The 24,502-nt window shown below is 42.2% G+C and overlaps 1 pseudogene; it reads right to left on the bottom strand.

The window, feature by feature from the left end:
* Positions 1 to 23,626: 23,626 nt before the first annotated feature.
* LOC122751099 lies at positions 23,627 to 24,154 on the bottom strand (annotated as a pseudogene).
* Positions 24,155 to 24,502: the final 348 nt, after the last annotated feature.

Raw genomic sequence — 24,502 nt, 5'->3', positions numbered from 1 at the left:
TCCAGAATCATTGGGGAAGACAGTAGATACAAACAACTGCACACTCCCACCTGACCTTGCAAACTCAGTCCTGACCTTTTCCAGTCCCTAGCCAACTCCACTCTTCGTTCTCTAAAATTCTCTTCAATGAACAAACTCCTTCATCCCAGATCCATTTCCCTTACATTCCTTTCTGCTTCTACTGCTCAACTTTAAGTGTAGCCTTCTCCCAAATACCCCCTTCTTTTGGCACCCTCTAAAAGGGTACAGGCTGTATGCTCCTCCTCTCATGCTCCCCAGAAGGAGGGACAGGGAATAATCCTTGCTCCCATTGTCACTTTCAGACCCCTGCCTTCCACCATCACTTGACAATCACTTCTCCCCCCTATAAAGCTCTTTCCATCCTTCCATATCTTGTTTGATGTCTCATCTATGGACATACAGATCAGTATGCCTCTTTGTTAAATTCCATACTTAGCTTTCTATCTTCTCTGCCTCAATCAGGGACTCCCTGATCTCACAGTCCTTCAGTGTCCTCATCTTCCATGACCTATGTTCTCAGTTGATTTCAAGTGCATACAGAGGTGCTCAGAATTTAGTCTTACTCCCATCTTCTACTGAATTTTCTTGAAATGCTGGAGTTTTATCATATATAGTGTGTCCCCAAAGTCTTAGTGCACTTTTAAGCTATTGAGGCTTAGACTTTGGGGACTCTTTGAACATCCCTGAAATATATGTAGAATGATTTGCACTAACTCAGACCCTGTCAGCTCTGAAGGCTTTCCTTAGATGCCCTGAGACTCAGACTCTGTGTGTGCCTGAAATGTTGCTTTATTTTTTAAAAAATATATTTATTTAGAATTTTCCCCAAGTTACATGTAAAAAAACCCAATTTTTTCATATTGATTTTTTAAAACTTTGTATCCTAGATGTTCTTCCTCCCTCCCTCTTCAACCCTCCCTATGAAATCAAGCAATTCAATATAAGTCATACATGTGAAGTAATGCAAAGCATCTTCACATTTGTCAGGTTGTGAAAGAAAATAGACAAAATAACTTAAGAAAGAGGAACTAACAAATAAAATTATACTTTAATCTGTATTCAGATACCATCAGTTCTTCCTCTGTTGATGGTTTGCATTTTTCATACATCCTTCTGATATCATCCTGCTCATCATTTCTTTCACAGTTATTATTGCTAACTGTATTACCCTCCCTCCTATTCCCTCCCCTTGATATTTACTCTATTCTCTATATTCTTTCACCCTATCTCTCCTCAAAAGTGTTTTGCTTTTTACTGCCCCTTCCCCCAATCTTTCCTCCCCTCCTTCGCCTCTCCCCCCCCCACATTCCCTTCTCCTCCCACTTTCCCTCAGGGCAAAATATATTACTATATCCACTTGACTATGTATGTTATTCCTTTTTTGAGCCAATTCTGAGGAGAGTAAGGTTCACTCATTCCCCTCCTCGTTCCCCATCTTCCCCTCCACTCTATAAGCTTTTTCTTGTTTCTTTTATGTGAGCTACTTTACCCCAGTCCACCTCTCCCTTTCTCTTTCTTCCAGTGTATTCCTCTTACCCCTTAACTTTATTTTAAAGGTGTCATCATGGGTTAGATAGGTGGCACAGTGGACAAAGCATCAGCCCTGTATCCAGGAGGCCCTGAGCTCAAATCTGGCCCCAGACATAAGCCACCCCACCCTGCCTGCCTCACAAAAAACAAAGATAGACAAAAAATAAATGCTTTACAGATATCATCCCTTCATATTCAATTCATACCTGTGCCCTCTGTCTAAGGATATTTCTTTCAGCTGCCCTAATACTGGGAAAGTTCTTATGAGTTAGAAATATTATTTTCCCATGTAGGAATGTCAACAGTTTAACCTTTTAATACACCTCATGGTTTCTTTTTCCTGTTTACCTTTTTATGCTTCTCTAGGGTGTTGTATTTAAAAGTCAAATTTTCTATTCAGTTCAGGTCTTTTTATCACAAATCCCTGAAAGTTCTCTTTTTCATTGAAGTCCCATTTTTCCCCCTGAAAGATTGTACACAGTTTTGCTGGGTAAGTGATTTTTGGTTTGTAGTCCCAGTTCCTATGCCCTCTGATCCTTTAATGTGGATGCTGCTAGATCTTGTGTTATCAAATACTGTAGCTCCACAGTATTTGAATTACTTTTTTCTAGCTGCTTGCAATATTTTCTCCTTGGCCTGGGATCTCTGGAATTTGGCTATAATATTCCTTCAAGTTCAAGTTTTCCTTTTGGGATCTCTTTCAGGAGGTGATTGGTGGATTCTTTCAATTTCTATTTTACCTTCTACTTCTAGAATATCAAGGCAATTTCTCCTGACAATTTCTTGAAAGATGATGCCTAGACTCTTATTTTGATCATGGTTTTCAGGTAGTTCAATGTTTTTCAAATGATCTCTCCTGGATCTATTTTCCAGGTCAACTGTTTTTCCAAGGAGATATTTCATATTGCCCTCCTTTTTGTATTCATTTGGATTTGCTTTACTCTGTCTTGGTTTCTCATAAAGTCACTAGCTTCCATTTGTTCAGTCCTAATTCTTTTTTTTTTTTTTTGATGAGGCAATTGGGGTTAAGTGAATTGCCTAGGGTCACACAACTAGTAAGTGTCAAGGGTCTGAGGCTGGATTTGAACTCAGGTCCTCCTGAATCCAGGGCCGGTACTCTATCCACTGCACCACTTAGCTACCCCTCAGTCCTAATTCTTACATAATTATTTTCTTCAGAGAGCTTTTCCATTTGGCTTTTCAAGCTGTTGACTTTTTTCATAACTTTCCTGTATTGCTCTCATTTCTCTTTCCATTTTTTCCTCTACCTCTCTAAATCTTCCTTCTATCTCTCTTACTTTCTCTTCAAAATCCTTTTTGAGCACTTCCATGGCCTGAGACCAATTCATTTTTTTCTTGGAAGCTTTGGATGTTGGAGTTGTGACTTTGTTATTATCTTTTTTTTTTCCTGAGGGTGTATTCTGATCTACCTTTTCCCCAAAGAAGCTTTCCATGGTCTGCTGCTTTCTCTGTCTACTCATCTTGACCTGGAAGCAGATGTCTGATTGAAATCTGATTCTCTATGCTTGGAAGCTTGGTGTGCCGGTGCCCCTCCCCCACTGGACCACTGCCACTCGAGTCAGCTTACTGGTTCAGCATATGGGCACTCTGCCTTAACTACAGTAGAGACCGCAGCTATTTCACCCTGGCCAACTATTGAACCCCCTCACTGGTCTGTGAGTGAGTTTCAGAAGAAGCTGCTGGCACTGAAGATTTTGAGGCTCTGGAAGCATGGTCTGTGCCTCATGCTGAGCTCTTCTCTCAGCCCAAACAGCAGGTGATCTGGAAAATAGTCTTACTCTGTTCTTTTGTGGGTTAGGCTGCTCCAGGAGTTGTCTTATGGCCTTATTTTTGGAGTGTGTGGATGGGTTTGTTGGGAGCTTGGGGGAGTCACAGTCTTTTCTCCCCCATCTTGGCTCTGCCCCTGCAATGTTGCTTTATGAAAGGCAATGGAGTATACTTCTATATGTGTAAGGAATCTCTACATTCTACTTCATTGTTGACAGCATCAGGAAAGAGATGATTGTCAGTTGGAAGAGGTATGGATCCACCTGTGATCATTTCACCAGTAAGCCTTTTTCCATTCAATGTGTTTACCCTGGCAATGACTGTAGCAAGTGAGGGGCTCTTCACATATACATCACCTAGAACTGAATCTTTGTCAACACAAATATGGGATGACTCCATGTTTGTTACATTCTCCACTTACATCATCTTTAATTTCTGTATACCAGCCAAGTTCATCTTCTGTTTGAAGATTAGCTAGGTCCTCTAGTAGTTTAAATAATGAATGCTATAAAATGTTTGTACTATTTGAATTCCCATTTCCACTGGGCTATAATCAATAAGGAGGTAGTCAAGGGGCACAGTGGATAGAGTGCTGGGCCTTAAAAAAGGAAAATTCATCTTCCTGGCTTCAAATACAGCCTCAGACACTAACTAGCTATATGACCCTGCACAAGTCACTTCACCCTGTTTGCCTCAGTTTCCTTATCTGTCAAATGAACTGGAGAAAGAAATAGCAAACCACTATGGTACCTCTACCAAGAAAACCCCAAATGGGGTCACAAAGGGTTGGACATCACTGAAACTACTGAACAACAAAAAGAATCAAAGACCATATTTTACATAAATATAACTTTGAATGGTGTGAATTAGAATATGTGACCACTTAGCAGAAGTCAATATTTGCACTAATAGGGACATATTTGTAGTGGTATAGTGCTGGTATCACATGGACCCTGGAATAGAAAAGACCTGGGTTCAAATCCTGACTCTGATTATTCCTAGCTAGGTGACCATAAGCAAGGCAGTCAACCTCTCCTAGCCCCAGCCTTCTGAGTGAAATGGAGATAAAAATACCTATAGTTCCTACCTTACAAGGTTGTTGTGAACTCAAAGGAGAACCAGAATATAAAGCATTTTGTATGGCTTAAAGCTCACTGTAGCCTCACACACATAAAGCTCACTGTAAATATCAGCCATTATGATGACAATCAAAATAACAATAACTGACATTTGCATAGTGCTTTAAGGTTCTCAAAGCACCTTCCACATATTATCTCCTTCAAGTCCCACAAACAGCACTATGAGGGATAGCAGTGGTGCTAATGTTATTATCTCAGCAAAGGCTGCCTGGGTCTGATTACCTTAGGCAGAAATGACTTCTTAATGCCTGGGAACAGCAGCCAAGCAGTTTGCCAAATAGCACATTCTTTCCCTATAGAGCAGAAAAACAAGTGATCCATTCTCCAGGTGTACCATGTGTGAGTGTGTGTTTGTGTGTGCGTGTGTAAATGTGTGTAGGTACATGAACCTGGTACTTAGCACAGTGCCTGGCACATACTAAGTACTTAATAAATGTTTGTTGACTGAGATGCTCAGGCAAGTTGGAAAATCATAATCATGTGGGGCAAAAAGGTACCCATTGTCCAGCTGCTCAGGTGAGATGGGATATGTATATGTATATATTCACCTTATGAGAGGAAAATGACTCCTGCTTAATAATTCTCTTGAACTTGATGGCAATGCGTCAAAGGCTCGTTTATTTTCATTCTCACCAGAATGGACATTTATAGATAAGTGCTCCATCCAGCAAGTGTAAAGCATAGGGCTGTAGGCCCCGTTTTAATCCCTAGTCCCTAATGTGAAATGGACCCTGCCCTTGTTCATCATTGACTGATTACTTAAGGGTTACGATCTAAGCATGAAGGCTAGCTAACCTGAACACAGTATTCCTAACCCCAATTTCTATAATTATTCTTTGAGTTCTTAGGTAATGGGGAGGTGATGCAGAGACGTTCCTTTATATCGGCACAGCCCAGAAAGAGGACTTCATTGAGACCAGCTCAGGGCTATTTGAACCACATGATCTGTCTGCCAGAGGGAAGGGGAATTGAGACCTGAATCCTCAAAACAGGTCCAGAGGAGTGTAATTTGAATGGTGCTGGCTATGTCCTAGTGAGAGGAGACCATTGCTCCTTTCCTCACACATTGTTTGTCTTTTCTTATAGTGCAGGAATATTCCATTACATTTGTGGAACACAATTTGTTTAGCCATCCTCCAATCCATGGACAGCAACTTTGTTTCCACTTTTTTTTGCATAGAAAGTGGGTTAGAGAGATGCCAAGATAGACTAATGTGCATCTGTGTGTCTGTGTGTGTTTAATGGGGATGCTTGGGCAGGCTTGTGTGTGCGGGTACGGGGATAGATAACCACAGACATGTTAATGATGTTGGCATGTGCATTCATGTACTGTGCTATACCTCAGATTCTTCTGACTTTAACACCAAGTACCATCTACTGGCTCACCCTGGAATATCTCTCTCCACCCCTATAGTCCCCTTCTCCCATTGGTAAGTTCCTTCCAGGGTCTCCATTTTGAGGAGGGACTCAGATGGGCTGGCCATCATTCCTTCATGGCTATGCTTCTAACTCTAGATTTTGCCACCATTTTTGCACCTAGGTGCCTTCTCCCCCTCCGTTGTCCCCATCCCTCCATTTTAACTCTTTTTTATGTGTTGTTCTCTCCCAATAGAATGTAAGATCCTTAAAGGCAGAGACTCTTTTTCTTTTTGCTTATATTTGTATCCCTAGAATTTAGCACACTGCTTGGCACATGGTAAACATTAACAAATGCTTATTGCCTTTCCTGTGTGTACAAGCTTGTTAGCATAGATATGTTTAGGAGTGTGTGTGTGTGTGTGTGTGTGTTTGTGAACACAAGTGTATTTATATGCATGCTTGTAAGCAGAAGGATACCCAGAGAAATGTATGTGTGTTGGGAGGAGGGGGGCATGTCAATCCCCAAATAGGCTGGTGTGTCTGCCTAGGGATTCTCAGACAGACTGCTTGCTGTGTGTGCATGTGTGCAAAGAGATGCCTAGACAGACTGGCATCTATTCATGCATGTTTGGGAAGAGAAATGCCCAAGCAGCCTGGGGTATGTGTGTGTATATTTGGGCTCAGGGATGCCCTGACAGGCTGGTGTGCCTGGAAAACATTCTTCTCTGTGACACACAGATGGGCTGCACTGAGCAGAGTCTTGTTCCATGGAATCCTTTCGAGGAAATGGCTCCTCATCAATCTATGTATGCCTAGGGAACACTTGAGCTATGACTGACAGTGGGCTGCAAGCACATACTATGGCCCTCTCTGCACTAATATGGGCTATAAAGAAGCCATAGAGTGATCTGTACCAGACAGGTCATGGTGATAGTCCTCACTGGAACCATGGAGGCCCAGGGCACTGAACAGGAGTTTTATTTTTCCTGAAAAGATTCAAAGTTTTAAGCACAATAATAAAATAATAGCTAACGTTCAATTTAATTCAAATAGTATTTGTTAAAATGGCATGTTATGTTCCAGGCATTGTACTAGGTGCTTAAGACACAAAGAGAAACAAGAAGTCTCTGTCAAGGAGCTTACATTCTATTGGTAGTAAGTCATCTGAGTACAAAGATAAATTCAAGAGATATACAAATATAAAGTCATTGTTTGGGGGTGGGGAGTGCTAATCAGTAGGGAAGGGCTTTATAGCTTGGGATCTGTGAGCTTGATCTAAGACAACCCCAAAGGACTAATGATGAAACACCCTATCCACCTCCAAAGAAAGAAATGATATCGATGGAACACAAACTGACACATGGTATTTTTCACTTTCTTTCATTTTTTTTTCCTTTTATTCAAGTTTTCTTGACAAAATGACTAATGTGGTAATGTTGTACATAATTGTACATGTATAACCCATATCTGATAGCTCACTGCTTCAGAGATGGGAGTGGAGGGAGGGAAGGAGGAATAAAATGTGGAATTCAAAACTATAAATTAAAATGTTAATTATTAAAAAAATAAATTTAGACATCCAGAAAATATAAAAAATAAAAATAAATTAATATCTTTGGAAAATAAAAATTTTAAGATCCAATAAAATGTATTTTCAAAATAAAAATATTTTGAAAACTATTTCAATATAATTAGTTTAGTTTGTAGCCCTGTGCATAGTATTTTATTCATTGAAAAATCTAATTCTAAGAAGGGATCCATAGGCTTCACCAAATTGTCCAGTAAGTCTAGAACATACACACAAAAAGATTAAAAAACTCTAAACTAGAACAGGATGGGCATGATATAGGAGACTGTTATTGTTGGTCCTTCATTCTCAAAGAAGACCATGACTGATGTCATGACTTGCAATGAATAAGATTTAAGTGAAGAAGGGGCTGTGCAAAATCTCTAGCCGCACTTTCTCTTCCAGAGCCATCTGAGTTCAGTGGCAAGATATGCCATCAGGAAGACTGGAGATGGCTCTGGATGTTTGAGGCAATTGGGGTTAAGTGACTTTCCTAGGGGTCACACAGCTAGTAAGTGTCAGAGGTGAGATTTGAACTCAGGCCCCCTTGACTCCAGATCTAGTGCTTTATCCACTACACCACCTAGCTGCTCTTATATAGGAGGAAGAACTTAGTACATACTAGCCAATATTTATATAACAGTAATACCTGGCACTGTTCTAAGTATAGTTACTATCTCATTTGATCCTCACAGAAACCCTAGGAGGCAGGTGCTGTTACTATCTTCATTTTATACATGAGGAAACAGAGAATGAATGACTTGTCCATGGTCACATACTAAGTAAGTGTCTGAGTCACATTTGAACTTGGGTTTTCCTGACTCTAGGCCCAGCACACCTAGCTGCACATTTATATAGACTTTAAAATTTGTAAAATGCTTTATATATATTAAATGATCTGACCCTTACAACAACTCTGTGAGGTAGGTACTATTATTATTATTATTCCCATTTTACACATGAGGAAATTGAAGCTCAAAGGAGTTAAGTGACTTGATAGAATGTAAGGTCCTTCCAGCAGGGACTATTTCATTTTTATCTTTTGGTTTTTGTTGTTTTTGTTTGTTTGCTTGTTTGTTTGTTTTTTGCAGGGCAATGAGAGTTAAGTGACTTGCCCAGTGTCACACAGCTAGTGTCAAGTGTCTGAGGGTGGATTTGAACTCAGGTCCTCGTGAATCCAGGGCCAGTGCTTTATCCACTGCGCCATCTAGCTGCCCCCATTTTAATCTTTTGTATCTGAGCACCTTAAACACTGTAAGTACTCAATAAACCTTTGGTAATTTTTTGATTTGCCCAGGGTAACACAAAACTAGTACATATCAGAGGCTGGATACTAGGCTACTTGTCTGTAGGTGGCTACCCTATGCATAGAGGTACTAACTCCTCCAAGTTTTCATTGAAGGTCTTCATCAGTTACTGTGGGGAAAAAAGCCCATCCCCATGTAACCCCTGGTTGTCTCTCTTCTCTCCCATCCATGCTCCCACTCAGTTTCCAAGATGATCTCTTTTAAATTTTTTTTCTATTTAGAATTTTATTTTCCAAAATATATGTAAAAAAAATTTGACATCAATTTTTTAAAACTTTGTGTTCCAACTTCTCTTCCTCCCTTCCCACTCCCCACCCCCAAGAACTCAAGCAATTCAATATAAGTTATACATGAGTAGTCATGGAAATCATCTCCACATTAGCCAGGTTGTGAGAGAAAATGGATAAAAACAAAACTTCAGATAAAGAAACTGCCAAAAATATATATGCTTCGGGGGGCAGCTGGATGGCGCAGTGGATAGAGCACCGGCCCTGGAGTTAGGAGTACCTGAGTTCAAATCCGGCCTCAGACACTTAACACTTACTGGCTGTGTGACCCTGGGCAAGTAAGTCACTTAACCCCAATTGCCTCATCAAAATATATATATATATATATAGATAGATAGATAGATAGATAGATAGATAGATAGATAGATAGATATTATATATATATATATATATATATGCTTCAATCTGTTTTCAGATACCAACAGTTCTTTCTCTGTAGATGGATTGCAATTTTCATAAGTCCTTCAGAGTTATATTGGATCATCGCATTACTGAAAATAACCACATGCTTCCCAGCATATTATCTTACACTATTGCTGTTATTTTGTATATGGCACATTTCACTCTGCTTCAGTTCATGTAGGTCTTTCCAGGCTTTTCTGATAGCATCCTGTTCATCATGCCAAGATGATCTTTTTTTTTTTTTTCAGGGCATTGAGGGTTAAGTGACTTGCCCAGGGTCACTCAGCTAGTTAAGTGTCAAGTGTCTGAGGCCAGATTTGAGCTCAGGTACTCCTGAATCCAGGGCCATTGATTTATCCACTATGCCACCTAACTGCCCCCAATGCCAAGATGATCTTAAAGCACTGCCTGACCATGTCATTCTATTCAATAAACTCCAGTGGCTATTACCTCTGGTATCAACTATAAAATCTGTTGGACTTTGAAGGCCTTTTACAACCTGGCACCTTCCCACCTTTCCAGTATCCTTAAACTTACTCTTACTTATGGGTAGCTAGGTGGGTCAGTGGATGAACTGCTGGGCCTGGAGTGAGGAAGACTTGTCTTCCTGAGTTCATCAAATCTAGCCTCAGGTACTTGCTATCTGTGTGACCCTGGGTAGCATTTAACCCTGTTTGTCTCAGTTTCCTCATCTGTAAAAGGAGAGAAGGAAATGGCAAACGACTCCAGTATGTTTGCCAAGAAAACCTTAAGTGGGGTCACAGAGAGTGGGGCACAACTGAAAAATGACTAACAGCACTCTTACTTATACCTTACTCTTACTCTGCCCCAATGACACTGGCCCTCCTCTCACATGACATGCATTTTATTTGGCTCTTCCCATGACTGGATTTCTGACCCCTCCTCAATCTCTGTGTCCTGCCTTGCCTGGCTTCCTTCATATCCTAGCTAAAATCCACTTTCTGGAGGCTCGTCCTGATCCCCCAAATGTTGGCTGTATTCTTCTTTGTGATTCTCTCCTATGAGTGCTGTCTATATCTTCTTTGTATATAACTGTTTACATGTTGTCTCCTCTAAGAGACTGTGAGCATTTTGATACCTGAAACTGGAGTTTTTCCCTTTCTTTGTATTCCCAGGACTTAGCACAGTGTCTGGCATATAGGGGGTTCTACCTGACTCAGCTATACCTCTGGGGATGAGCTTTTGTGCTATTAGCTAGACTGGTCCTTGGGTGATCTGCAGGAAGCATGTTTTCAATCTTAAAACCTTTTCTGTTTGGAAGAACTCTCTAGAGCTTCTATCTTGTTGGCACAGCCTTCTAGTATCCAGGGCCACCTCTTTGCTATAGTGGAAGTATCAACAAAGGATACTAAGGGATATGAAATAATACACACTCACAAGGATTATCACCTGTAAGGAGTGACCTCAGACCTCATCTAGTTCAAACCTCTTGTGTTGTAGATGAGGAAATTACAGCTCAGAGAGGTTGTGATCAGCCCAAGTTCATAGACATGGTAAGTAGCACAGTCCATCTGTGCCCAGTCCCTTTGACTCCAAAGCCTGTGCTTCCCACTCTACTGTTTTGCCTAGTGTACTACTGTACTTTACAACATAGGGCAATGGTTACTGATGTAAAATGTGTTTTTAATATGAATGAATGAAAAAAAGCATAGATTAATTGCTTACTATGTACCAAATACTGTGCTAAGTACTTGAGGTACAAATACAAACTTAGGACAGTCCCTGCCCTCAAGGAGCTTACAATCTAATGGAGGAGACAAGTCAAATAGAGGAGAAGCAGCTGAGAAATCAGGGAAGGGAATTATGGCCTGGGAAGTCACAACAATGGTGAATGTAACATTATGGCAGTCCATTGGCATGACTTGTCCAGAGGTAGTGAGAGTATTGATATGATTGCAGTTCTCAGAGCAAGATATAGAAAGTAAGGGAGAGTTGGGGAGAAAGTACCTCCCCAAGGGTGAAGATGAGGCTGCAAGGTCCCTAGGCATGCAGAGCCATGGCTTAATTCCTCCCAGGCATGGTCTTTGATGTTTGGGTTTAGAGAGTGTGACGGCTAAGCAGCAGGTTGGAAAATGAGAAATGTACTTAACTAACTGATCAAAGTGGACCTCCACGCCTTTTAAGTCTCTCTGTGTCCCTCTCTACTTCCCATGCTACCACCATTCCCCCTCCCTTTTCTAATGGTAGCACCATGAAGGTTAAATGTTCTGCCTGGGAGGATGCCAGGCTATGGCATATAGAGAATAGATGGCATCCTGGGGCAGGATACTGTCCCTTATTCAAACAACAAGCATTATTTTTAAAAATAGTATATACTATGAATGGAGTACGAGACAGTTATTTTATTTCTATTCACAAAAAGGAATGCTAAGTATAAAATAATCACACTGCAATTAATAGAATGGTTATTCTGAACTTAACAAATCATACAAAAAAGGGGTATTTTCATATTCGTAGTAGCACAACAAAAAGAAATTGCACATGAAACTGGGGATCTGTTATGCGCTGATGGCTTTTCTTTTAAAATATATAATAAATTCAAGATTTAAATTTCAGAGTTGCCCTGCTTGTCTATCATTCTTTCTAGCCTTCCTTCTGTTTTCTTCTATGTATTAAAAATGCTTGGGGGGCAGCTAGGTGGCACAGTGGATAAAGCACCAGCCCTGGATTCAGGAGTACCTGAGTTTAAATCCGACCTCGACATGTACTAGCTGTGTGACCCTGGGCAAGTCACTTAACCCTCATGGCCCTGCAAAAAAAATGCTTGGGGGCAGCTAGGTGGTGCAGTGGATAGAGCACACACTCTGGATTCAGGAGGACTTGAGTTCCAATCTGGATTCAGACACTTGACACACACTTACTAGCTGTGTGACCCTGGGCAAGTTACTTGACCCTCATTGTCCTGCCAAAAAAAAAAAAAAAAGCTTTAGTGACTCTCTTTTCCTTCCTTCCTTCCTTTCTTCCTTCCTTTCCTCCTTCCTTCCTTCCTCCTTTCCTTCCTTTATCTTTCTTCCCTTCCTTCCTCCTTCCCATTCTCTATCTTTTCTCTCCCTTCCTCCTTTCCTTCTTTCCTTCCTTCCTTCCTTCCATCCATCACCCCCACAGAAGAACAGAAAGAAGAAAAATCCAAATCCCTTAACAAATATGAATAGTCAAGCAAAATAAATTTCCACATTGACCATATCTTACTCTGCATCTTGAGTCCATCATCTCCTTGTCAGAATGTGGTATCATACTTCACCATCAGTTCTTTGAAATTGTGGTTGCTCATTGCATTGGTCAGAGTTATTTGGTCTTTCAAAGTTGTTTTCCTTTATTTTTTTGGTTTTGTTTTTTTGTTTTTGCAGGGCAATGAGGGTTAAGTGACTTGCCCAGGTTCACACAGCTAGTTAAGTGTCTGAGTCTGGATTTGAACTCAGGTCCTCCTGAATTCAAGGCCAGTGCTTTATCCACTGTGCCACCTAGCTGCCCCCCTGTTTTCCTTTATAATTTTGTATATAAATTGTTTTGGTTCTGTTCATTTCATTCTGCATCAGTTTATATAAGTCCTGTCAGGTTTCTCTGAAACTATGTTTTTTGACAATTCTTACAGCACAATAATGTTCCGTGACATTTATATCTAAATTGTTCAGCCATTCACCAAATAATGGGTAGTTTCTAGTTCTTCGCTTTTATGAAAAGAAGTGCTCTTAGTATATTTGTACAATGAGTATTTCCCCTCTTTCTTTGATATCTTTGAGTGTGTATAAGCCTGATAGTAGTATCATTGAGTCAAAAAGTATACACAAATTTAATTGCTTTTTTGGGCATAGTTCCATATTGCTTTCCAGAATAGCTAGACCAAGTCATAGCTCAGTGTGTCTGTTTGTCCACAGACTTTCTGACAATTTTGATTTTCACCAATAGGTGAAAGTGGAACCTCAGAGTAGCCTTCATTTGCATTTTTCTAACTATTAGTGATTTGGAGCATTTTTTTGTATGGCTCTTGATAGCTTGGATTTTTTCTTTTGGAAACTACCTGTAGGAAGAGCTTACTTTGTGTTAGGAAATAGGGACATAGATACTGCCACACAAGTGCCCACATCTAACAACTGCATTGAGACTTATAGGGGCTGCTGCTGGGCACGTGTGCCTCTTTGTCCCATACCCAGTCATGCAATGTTATTTGGCTCAGTACTGTGGGAGCCTGACTCCACTGAAAGGACTCTTCTTCTTTATACTCATTATCTTGTTCACAATTCTTCCTCCCAACCCCCAACACACACACACACACACACACACACACACACACACACACACACTGCCTACCCAGTGACATAATGAAATAGATCATGGCACATGAGTCTATGACTCCCTTCTAAAATGGGGTAACTAACAAAGGGATTCAGTGTGTGCTGTGAATCAGGTATTGGATGGTTAATGTATTTCTACTTGCAAAAAGGAATTCTAAAAATAAAAGAACCACAGTAAGCATTAATAGAATTATGAGAACAAAATTCTGTAACTTATCACTACTTGTACAATTGGCCAGGAGGCTAATATTGAATACTTATCATTATGTAAAGTAGTTTTTCAATATGGCTACTTAGGCTTTTTACATTTCACCTGGGCTTTTCACTGTCTAAATACTCTGCTAGTGAAAAGGTTAGGTTTGGGCCACCCTCTCTGGTGTGGAAGCTTCTCTTATCACTGGCTCCTGCTGCTATCACAACTACAACCAAATATTTCAGTGAACCCTATTGCCACTGGACCAGTTGTTAGATGCAGTCACTGACACAATCATAGACTTCTGGACCTTTCAAACTCACTAGATCACTTCCAAGACTGGTTATGTCTACCACAGGATACTCATTTGCTTAAGACCAGGAAATAGCAAATACAGGGGAGATAGAAGAAGCTATGTGTTCACAGCTATGGACCAGGTAGAAGACTGGGAAATCTCCCCTTTACCACCTGACCCTTGGGATATAGCTTCAAGCAGTTCTGAGTCTGAGACAATGTGGCATTCAGAGTTCGCATTTGTATATCTCTGAATCATCAACTCATCCTGCACAGCAGCCACCCTTGAGAGTCTTCATCATCTCCCACTGCAAGCCCCTCAGTGATGAGTCAAACGCAGCACCTCCACCAAGCTTCTTCCTGTTTACCTGGAATCAGGAATGCAATTGAGTATGCTCAAAGCTGGGGTTTGGCAGGGGGGAGGGGAAGAGCTTTCGCTATAATGTAACGAGACTGTAAAGACTGAGTGGAGCCAGGTTTTGAAGAACTTTCTTTTTTTGTTTTGTTTTGGTGAGGCAACTGGGGTTAAGTGACTTGCCCAGGGTAGTAAGTGTCAAGTGTCTGAGAATGGATTTGAACTCAGGTCCTCCTGACTCCAGGGCCGGTGCTCTATCCACTGCTCCACCTAGCTGCCCCAAGAACTTTCAATACCAGGCATGAGAGGAGCTTGTATTTGATCCTTGAGGCAAGAAAAAGCCCCTGGCATAGGGGAGAGATATGGTCAGAGTTGGGCTTTGGATATATTACTTTGGAAGCTGTTTGGAAGATGTATTGGAGAAGGGGAGAGATGAGGCAAGGAGATGGATTAAGAAACTATTGAAAAAGTCCAGGTGAGTAGCTAATGTCTATGCTTATTATATGCCAGGTCCTGTGCTAAGTACTTTACAATTATTACTTCATTTGGTCCTCATGACTACTCTGAGAGGTAGCTGCTATTACTATCCTGGTTTTACAGATGAGGAAACTGAAGCAAACAGAAATTAAGTGTCTTGCCCAGGATCACAGAGTTAGTAAGTGTCTGAGGCTAGATTTGAACTCAAGTCTCCTGACTCTAGGCCTAATGCTCTCTCTCCACTGTGCCACCTTAGATACCTCTGGAGAGATGATGAAGACCTGGACTATAGGGGTGACTGTTAGTGGGAAGGACATTGATGCAATAGATGGTGTGGGGATAGAAATGACAAGACTCTGAAATGATTAGAAATGTGGGTCAAGGAAGAGTAAGGAATCAAGGATGACTAAGGTTATAAATCTCTGTGACTCCTCAATGACAATAAGGGATCAATTTATAGTCTGCCAGGAGACTCTGAAACTGGGGATTCCTTAGTGTATCAGTCCTTTTTCCCCCATTATTTTAATTACTATTTGGTGCCAGCTTGCCAATCCCAGGTTCCAGTCCCTCTAGCACCCTGTAATTGGTTTGGAGTAGGGACAAGATAATCTGCCAGGCCCATCCATGAAATATTAACCATTTGGGTGAGGGAAGTTACATGAATACTTTACTCAGGAATATTATTGGGGTGGTGAGGAAGGCACAAGTGAAGAAAAGAAGGAAAAATACCTGAGTGAGGTGGGACTTCAGGCTGAGACACCACAGTCCTATCACCAAGCTCCAGACACTAGAGCAAAGGGGTCCATTGGAAAGAGTTGTTTTAGGGCATAAAAAAGGATGAGTTGCGGGGGCAGCTAGGTGGCACAGTGGATAAAGCACCGGCCCTGGATTCAGGAGTACCTGAGTTCAAACCTTGCTTCAGACACTTGACACTTACTAGCTGTGTGACCCTGGGAAAGTCACTTAACCCCTATTGCCCTGCAAAAAAAAAAAAAGGATGAGTTACTTTGTCCAAGTTTATATAAAATTTCTCTGCAATCTGTGGTTTAAAACCAAACCACTTGTAGTATGAAGAAAGTTTCCAGCTTTGGGGGTGTCTCAATAATCATAGTCTTTGGATTCCTACCCAAAGTCTCCATTGAGAACAGCACAATTTGGCTCATGCCTAGGTCTCTACGGAAAAGGGAAAGGGTTCTCAGCTCCCGTGAAAGTATTCAGGCAAAAAAACTACTGAGTATAGGACAGGTTTTATTCAATTCCACAAAAACTATAAAAAGTCAAGAAAGGTTTCTTACTTGGGCCTATGAACAGTCTAAATAATTTTCCTCTCCAATAGACGTCTACTTTTCTCAAGGAATTGTAGAATCCACTAGGCCATCCTAGGATAGGTCTCTACTCTATCTCCCCCAAATAGGTAAGAACTCATTATCACTAAGGAGTTAACTCCTTTCACCTGAACTTGTACACATTACTCACAGTACCAGTGCAGGGCAAATTTGCTTCTCCATATCTTGGCTTAATCCTTCTCTGTTGTTCCTAGCTTTACCTCCTGCTTGGTCTAAGAACTTGACATTGTCCCCAAATTCCCCCTTTGTGTCTGAGATGCTTGCTTCAGGAATTCCTCTGGTTGGTTGGTAATTCTTCTCACACTGCTCTTGTCACACCACTTCTTCCAGATTATATTGCTGCATCTCCAAGTTTGGCCCAGGAACTCCTTCCTGTCCCATCATCACCGCTATCTTCTGCCATCTTTGGAGATGTGCAATGAGCTCCTCTTTAGGGGCCACACCATTCCTTTTTACACACGGTTCATTGGACTGGAGTCAGAAGACAAAATCACAGAATAGTGAAAAGGAACTTTAGAGGCCATCTAGTATATCTTGGTCAACCCGTCCCTGATGGAGAATTCCCTCTACATCATTCACACAAATAGTTGTCCAGCCCTCATTTGAAGACCTGAAGGACAGATCATCCCACGAGAAAGTCTTTTTGGCTTTTCAATAGCTCTCATTATCAGGAAGTTTTTCTTCATTATGCTTAAATTTGCCCCTCTGTAGCTTTCACCTAATATTCCCAGTTCTGCCCTCTGGGGCCGAGTGTTGTTGCTATTCAGGCATTTCAGCGGTGTCCAACTCTCTGTGACCCCATTTGGGGTTTTCTTAGCAAAGATACTGGAGTGTTTTGTCATTTCCTTCTCCAGCTCATTTTATAGATGAGGAAAATGAGGCAAACATGGTGAAATGACTTGCCCAGGATCACACAGTAAGTATCTGAGACTGGGTTTGAACTCAGGGCTTCCTGACTCCAGGCCCACCACTTTATCTACTATGCCATCTAGCTATCTTGTGGGGCAAAATCCCTTCTTCTTCATAATAGCCTTCAAAGATTTTTGGTCAAATTACAGCTCAGCTAATTATTCTTCTTATGAAATGAAGTGAAATACTTTCCCCCTCATTTTTCACATCTACAAAAAAAGCAACTTGAATTAGAGGATAACTAAGATCTCCTTCTTGTCTAGATTTTGTGATTCTATGATTTTGCACAGTCTTTGGTCTTGGTGGGGAGATAGGTGGTGCTAATCAGGGGGAATAATGGGTAGAAGAACTGGACCCTACTCTAAGTGTAAGGATACTATTCATCCCTCCTTGCCTTAGGTAGCCATTCATTCAGTGCTTTTCATACAGTTAGCACTTAAATGCTTAGTTGCTGAATTGGATTTAGAAAACATCTCCTGATCGCCTCCCTTGTGGCCTTATTCATCTAGAAAGGAATAAGATAAGGTACCAGGTAGGCAGTGACTCTGGATGGAAGGGTAGGAGACAGAGACATGGTTTGATAACTTTGAAAATTCTAGGTAAAACAAGTTTCCGTTCAAGTTCATATGATCATAGGGTCTAAAGCTGAAACGGACCTCAAAATCCATCTAGTCTTTTACTCTCACATTCTACTGAGAACACTGAGGCCCAGAGAGGTTAGGTGACTTGTTCAGGGTCACACAGGTAGTAGTAGTGAAAAGATTTCAACTCAGGTCCCTTGACTCTGAACTCAGAAATCTTTCCATCAAGCCACGCTGTTTTCCTTATCCTTTGAGGAGATGTCACATGAACTCTGTGAAGCTAGTGTTCGGCTGCTCAGTTTACCCATTTGGGGAAGCCATATTACTTGGAACAATCAGGCTATTATATTGTGACTCCCTTGAGGACAGCAGCTGTCTTTTGCCTCTTTTTGTATCCCTAACATTTAGCACTGTGCCTGGCACACAGTAAGTGCCTAATAAATGTTTTTTGATTGATTAGTTGAATTGAATCCTGGCAGGTCCATCTAACTTAATTCTTCAAGATGCTGCTGCTGCTGAAGGATAAGAACAGCTGACCTTCATGTATCACTTTCAGGCTTATAAAGCATTTTACATAGATTATCTCATTTGGTTCTCACAACCTGGGGAAGTAGACTATGAGGGTGTTATTATGCTCATGTTAGAGAAGGTGAAACTGATGAGTTCACTGTCACACTGCTAGTAAGTGCCAGAGACAGGATTTGACCCCACACCTCTTCTGACTATACATTGATTACTCTTTCTATTATACCTCAAAGCTTTTCAGTAGAGGTGATGATCAGTATTGGGACAGGAATAGAGATAGTGATGGCACAGTGGATAGAGTGCCGGGCCTGGAGTCAGGAAGACTCATCTTCCTGAGTTCAAATCTGGCCTCTGACACTTACTAGCTGTGTGACCCTGGGCAAGTCACTTAGGCCTGTTTGCCTCAGTTTCCTCATCTGTAAAATGAGCTGAAGAAGGAATTGCAAATCACTATCAATGCCAAGAAACCCCCAAATGGGCTACTATCAGTAGAGCTGGATCCAGGGGAAGACAATTTCAGGGAGTGTGGGTAGATTCCTCTCCTCCCCCAGAGTCTGGTGCTTCTTTCCCTGGGGTTGTTGGTATGTGGGTCTTTCCTTCTGGCCCAGTGCCTTGGGGAGTCCGAGGGAGCTAGGTCTGGCTTTGTGTTCTTAGGGGAGTGGAGCATTCTGAGGTGCCAGTATGCCTGCATCAGGGGAGCAGAAGGATTCAGGAGCAGGTTTGGATTTGGTCAAGTTTGGGGATAGAGAAGGATACTGCTTCTGAGAACTGACCTCAGCTTCTTCCAGGCAGACTCATCAGTGAGTAAGAGCCTGCAGCCCCACTTGGGTCTAATGAGAGAAGGGACTGCTGGGAAAGAGAAGAGCATCTCACTGGGCTCAGGCCAACCCTGTTGCTGTGTCCAGTTTGGGGGAGTTCTCCTCCTTCCCAGCACCACCCTTTCCTCCAGGGTCCAGGGATAGGACGGCTCTGGGAGGGTACTTCTCAGCAGGTGGTTCTTGGTGGTAACTGCTAACCCCAGCAGCTTCAGGAAGCATTAAGACAGGCATTTGGAGAGGAAATGTGACACCTGGATATTGCACAGTATAATGGAACCAGCCAAGTGGGAAATGTAGCTTTTAAATAGGTTTTGTGTTCCCCATTAACTTCTCTGATGTTGATTAGCCCTGACAGGGGAGAAGAAGGGGCTGGTCAGCAACTTTCCCCTCCCCTGCCAAGGCCTTTCCTGTTCACCTGGGCCCTCTGTGAGTGCTTATAATTACATTGAGCCATGATGGTGAAAGACCCTATGCAGATTGTGGTTTATGGTATGTCTGGTAGGCTCAGATAGCAGGCAAATTCATTCATTCATTCATTCATTCATTCATTCATCCATTCATTCATTTATCCATCTATCCACACACCCATCCATCCACCCACCCACCTATCCATCCATCCATCCACACACCAACACTGGTGACACACTGAGATTTTAAATAAATTGCTCTAAAGGCTTGGTGGGTGGGATGGAGAACAATATGAGATACAGTGGGAAGAAGGACAGACTAGATGTCAAAAGGCATTGAATCCTAGCTCTGATATTGAATACATGTGTGATCCTGCCCAAGTGACAGCTTCATTGGGCCTTGCTTTTCTCACCTGTAAAAGGAGAGGGTTAGAACAGAGGACCTCCAATGTGATCTCCAGTTCTAAAGCTGTAAACATGCAAAGCAATATATAGGCTGCTGGGTGGTGTGGTTGTTTGAACATTGGACCTTAAATAAGAAAGTTCTTGTTCAGTCATTTTCAGTTGTGTCTCTTTATGATCCCGTTTGAAGTATTCTTGGCAAACATACTGGAGTGGTTTGCCATTTCTTTCCCTAGCTCATTTCATAGGTGAGGAAACTGAGCCACACAAGGTTAAGTGACTTTCCCAGGATCACAGAGCTAATAAGTATCTGAAGCCACATTTGAACTCTGATCTTTCTGACTCCAGACCCATAGCTCTATACACTGAACCATCTGGCTTCCCCAAAGTAACTAAGAAAGACCCAAGTTCAAGTCCAACCTCATGTGACCCCTGGGCAAGTCTGTTTGTCTGATTTTCCTCAATTGCAACATAGGGATGGGGGCAGTTAAGTAGTGCAGTGGATAGAGAGCTGGGCCTGGAATCAGGAAGACCTAAATTCAAATCTAGCCTCAAAGACTTACTAGTTGTGTGACCCTGGGCAACTAACTTAACTTTCTTTGCCTCAGTTTCTTCACCTGTAAAAGGAGCTGGAGAAGAAAATGGCAAACCACTCCAGTATCTTTGCCAAGAAAACCCCAAACAGGGTCACAAAGAGTGGGACATAACTGAAAACAACTGAAAAACAACTAAAATGGGGGTAATAACAGCACCTGTCTTGTAGAGTTGTTGTGAAGAATGAAATAAGATAATATTTGTAGAGCAATTTGGCACAGGGCCTGGCATGTAGTAGGTGATATAGAAATGATTGTTCCCTTTTCTTCCCAATATAAAATAAATGCAAAGTCATTTCTGGGGATGGGGAAGCACTAATAACAGGGGTGGGGAGGTCAAGTCAGGAAAGGTCTATAGTAGGATGTGGGATTTCAGATGAATCTTGAACGGATTTAAGCATTTAAGAGCCTAGATGAGGAAGGGGTGGATCCCAGGCCTGAGGGAGAGGCTGTGGTAAGGTCTAAGGAGAGGAGATGGATGCCAAAGACAGAATTGTGATAAGGCTGGCTTGGCTGCAGCATGAAATCAGCCCAGGAAGATTGAATGCAACAAGATCGTGAAATACTTGAAATGTCCAAGAGAGGAGTTTGTGTTTTACCATGGAAGCAATCGAGCAAGGGTCACAGGAGCATCAAGTCAGAGGTGGAAGGACCTCAGAAGTCAGTCAGTGCAACCCCCTTATTTTACAGGTAAAGAAATAGAAGTAGAGGGAGGGCTTGGTGGAAAGAGCCCTGGGTCTGGGGCCAAACCATCTGGATTTAATTCTAGCCTCTGTCATGTCCTTCCTCTGTGAACTTGGGAAAGCCATTGAACTTCTCTGAGCCTCATTTTCCTCATCTGTAAAAACCAAGGAGTCGGGCTAGATGACCTTGCAGGTCCATTCCATGCTTTGACTCAGAACCAAGGATCTTAGGTGACCCGGACAGACCTGTGCTTCAAGACTATCAGCTTGGCAGCTCCAAGGAGGATGACTTTGCTGGAGGGGTGAGGGGAGATTGGAGACAGAGGGACCAATTAGGCACTTATTTTAGTTAGTCTAATAGAGAGATAATGAATGAGTAAGTTCTTGAACTAGGGGAATAGAGGGAAGGGGATGGAATGGAAAATTCATTAGGGAGATCAAACTGATCAGGCTTGTCAAGCTGATTGGATGCTGCTGCCCCCCACAACCCTTTCTGAGCAAGGTCAGAGGTAGCCAAGGATCTCTAAGTCTTTGCCCAAATGTACATGAAGTCACTAGGCCAAAGGATTCAGCTAAAAGAAAGCATTTACCCACCAAATGCTTCCTACATTATTTAGATGACCTTGGGCAAGACTTTCTGACTATAATGAGTATGTTCTGGTCCCCACTCTCTCAGGGACAGGTTGGCTACATTTACCCCTCAAGCTTCCCTGGTGCCCAGAGGGTTTAGGAGTGTCTCTTCCCTTTTGTCATCACTTTGAGCCCCTACCGGTCATGTTCCTCCTATTGTTAGGACCTCTGACTGGGGCCCCAGTTCTATTTAACCACATGACATCAGGTAGCTTTTACAAAATGTTATTTCCTTCAAAGCTGTAATGAGAAAAATAACCTCCCCAATACCACCTTGGTCTCTTGAGGAGAGAGGGATGGAGTAGTGGTGGTGGAAATTAGCTTCATACTTCATCACAGTTCCTACATAGCATTGGTCCCACCAAGTTCATGTACCCAACTGGCATTGTTCCTAGATATATCTTCATCTCAGCTCTTGTTGGCACAGGTCCAAAAGATTGTTTCCAAAGATTTTTCCTTGATCCTCAGGGCATCAATGCTAGGCTAGCTGTAACACCCAACCTGGAACCTTAGGTGCAAAAGCAATCAAGGGGAGTCCTCATGGTAAGGATAAGACAGAAGCTGCCATGCTAAAAAAATGAGCCAGGAATCATTCCTAATCTCATCAAAGAATCAGGAGTTGCTTCTAGAGGACTGACCAATCAGAACCGAAGGTCCAGTATACCCTTGGAACAGTTCAAGACCCATACTTAGGCAAGGGAGCAGATAGATGATGAAGAAGGTTAGCAAGGTTTCCTGGGAAGAAGGTATCATGAAGTAGCAGAAAGAGATCTGAGTTTGAATTCTGCTGCTGCTACTTACTACCTGTCTAACCTTAAGCAAATTCATTTCCCTCTTTGTACCTCAGCGTCTTCCTTGGTCCAATGGGCAAGTTGGACTAGTTGGCCCCTCAAGTCCTTTCCAGCTCAAGGTCTGATGACCCTTTGAGAGGAGTTGGAGGGAACTTTTTGACAAGGGATGCAGGAAGTGTTTTGTAAAGGTCAGTGCAGGCTTCCTGAAGCCAGGTGAGTATACTAAAGACCCGACCAGAGAGAGAATCTTCTTTTCTGGGGACAGAAGCCAGGAGGAAGAGGAAGATAGGAGTAGAAGAGGATCTATAAAATCTCTGTTCACCTGACCTCAATGCATCGGATATCCTTTGCATTTTTGAATCCCTATACATCCTTTAAAGCCCAAATCAAGTGCTACTTCCTCCATGAAGCCTTCCATGATCTTCTTGTCATCCAATACTTTTCCCTCCCTTCTTCCCAATCTCACATATTACCTTGTTTATTTCTCTCTAGGAAGCTGAGTGACACAGGGTTAGCTAGTGGTTCATGGAATAGAGTGCTGGACATGAAGTCTGAAAAACCCAAGCTCAAATCTGGCCTCAGACATTTAATAGCTATGTGACCCTGGGCAAGTCCCTCTCTCAGCCTTACCTTCCTCACCTGTAAAATGGGGATAATAATAGTCCCTACCTCACAAGGTTATCAAAATCAAATGAGATAATGTATAAAGTGCTTTGCAAACAGTGAAATGCTACATTAATGGTAGCTGTTCTACTAATGCCACATTTTGTAGTTACCCATATTTATATCTTATCCCTCCTACTGAGCAATAAACTCCTTTTAGGCAGAGATAGATTCCTTTTTTCAGGTTTCCAACTAGGAAATTTATTTAAACAGATGAACACAACACGGACTTCCTCATCTCTGCACCTAGAAGGTGTGGGGCCTCTTGGTAGCGAAGCGTGGCTTGTGCTGGTGCCGCAGGACTCTGTGGGGCAGCAGGAACTTGATTTTAGAGTTGTGAAACTGCTTGACTGCAGACTGGCGACATTTTCCGGCAGGAATTTCTTCCACTTTCATAATCTGGATGGAGTGGGCCTGGGCACAGTGACAAGCCCTCACATCTCAGTAGCACTGAATGACAGCACCAGCAGTGGTCAGGTCCCGGTACTCCCTGTACATGTTGTGGATTCCATTCCTGGACTCATAGTACAGCCAGATGCCAAAGTTTTTCACCAGAAGAGGAGTATTTTCAAAGACCTGCCCATAGTACCCAATTTCTCCAGAAGACTTCTTCATCTTTTTCAGCTGGGAAACAAAGTACCAAAATCGGGACTTTGCTACAACATGATTAGGAGCAAAGATCTGCATCTGATAAAGAGGTGGCACTGGACTCTTGGGAGTAGGCAGGCAACGTCCAACTACCTTATACTCTCTCAGGGTGCCTGAGGCCTTCATGGTGCTGCTGCCTTACTCCCCGCCAACCCACAAAAGGGCAGAGGTAGATTATTTGCCAATTTTTGTATTGCCCCCAGTGCTTGGCTTGGTATTCTGTAAATGATAGGTATTCGATAAATACTATTTTATACAGCCTAGTTTCCCTCTTTTAGAGAGACAGGAACCAATGTCCAGAGGGGGGAAATTACTTGCCCAAGGTCACACAGAGATTTAGGGAGTAGATCTCCAGCCTTTTGACTCCCTACCCAGAACTCCAGCTACTCTGCCACCTTGTTTCTTCCTGGTCTATCCTCACTGCAGTTGATAGAGGAAGCAATGTGGCTGGGTAAGTATGGATGCCCACAGCCC

The sequence above is a fragment of the Dromiciops gliroides genome, chromosome 3, assembly GCF_019393635.1.
Source record: "Dromiciops gliroides isolate mDroGli1 chromosome 3, mDroGli1.pri, whole genome shotgun sequence".
Classification (NCBI taxonomy): domain Eukaryota; kingdom Metazoa; phylum Chordata; class Mammalia; order Microbiotheria; family Microbiotheriidae; genus Dromiciops; species Dromiciops gliroides.
The sequence above is the reverse complement of the archived record's forward strand: the minus strand, read 5'-3'. Positions and strand labels throughout refer to the sequence as shown.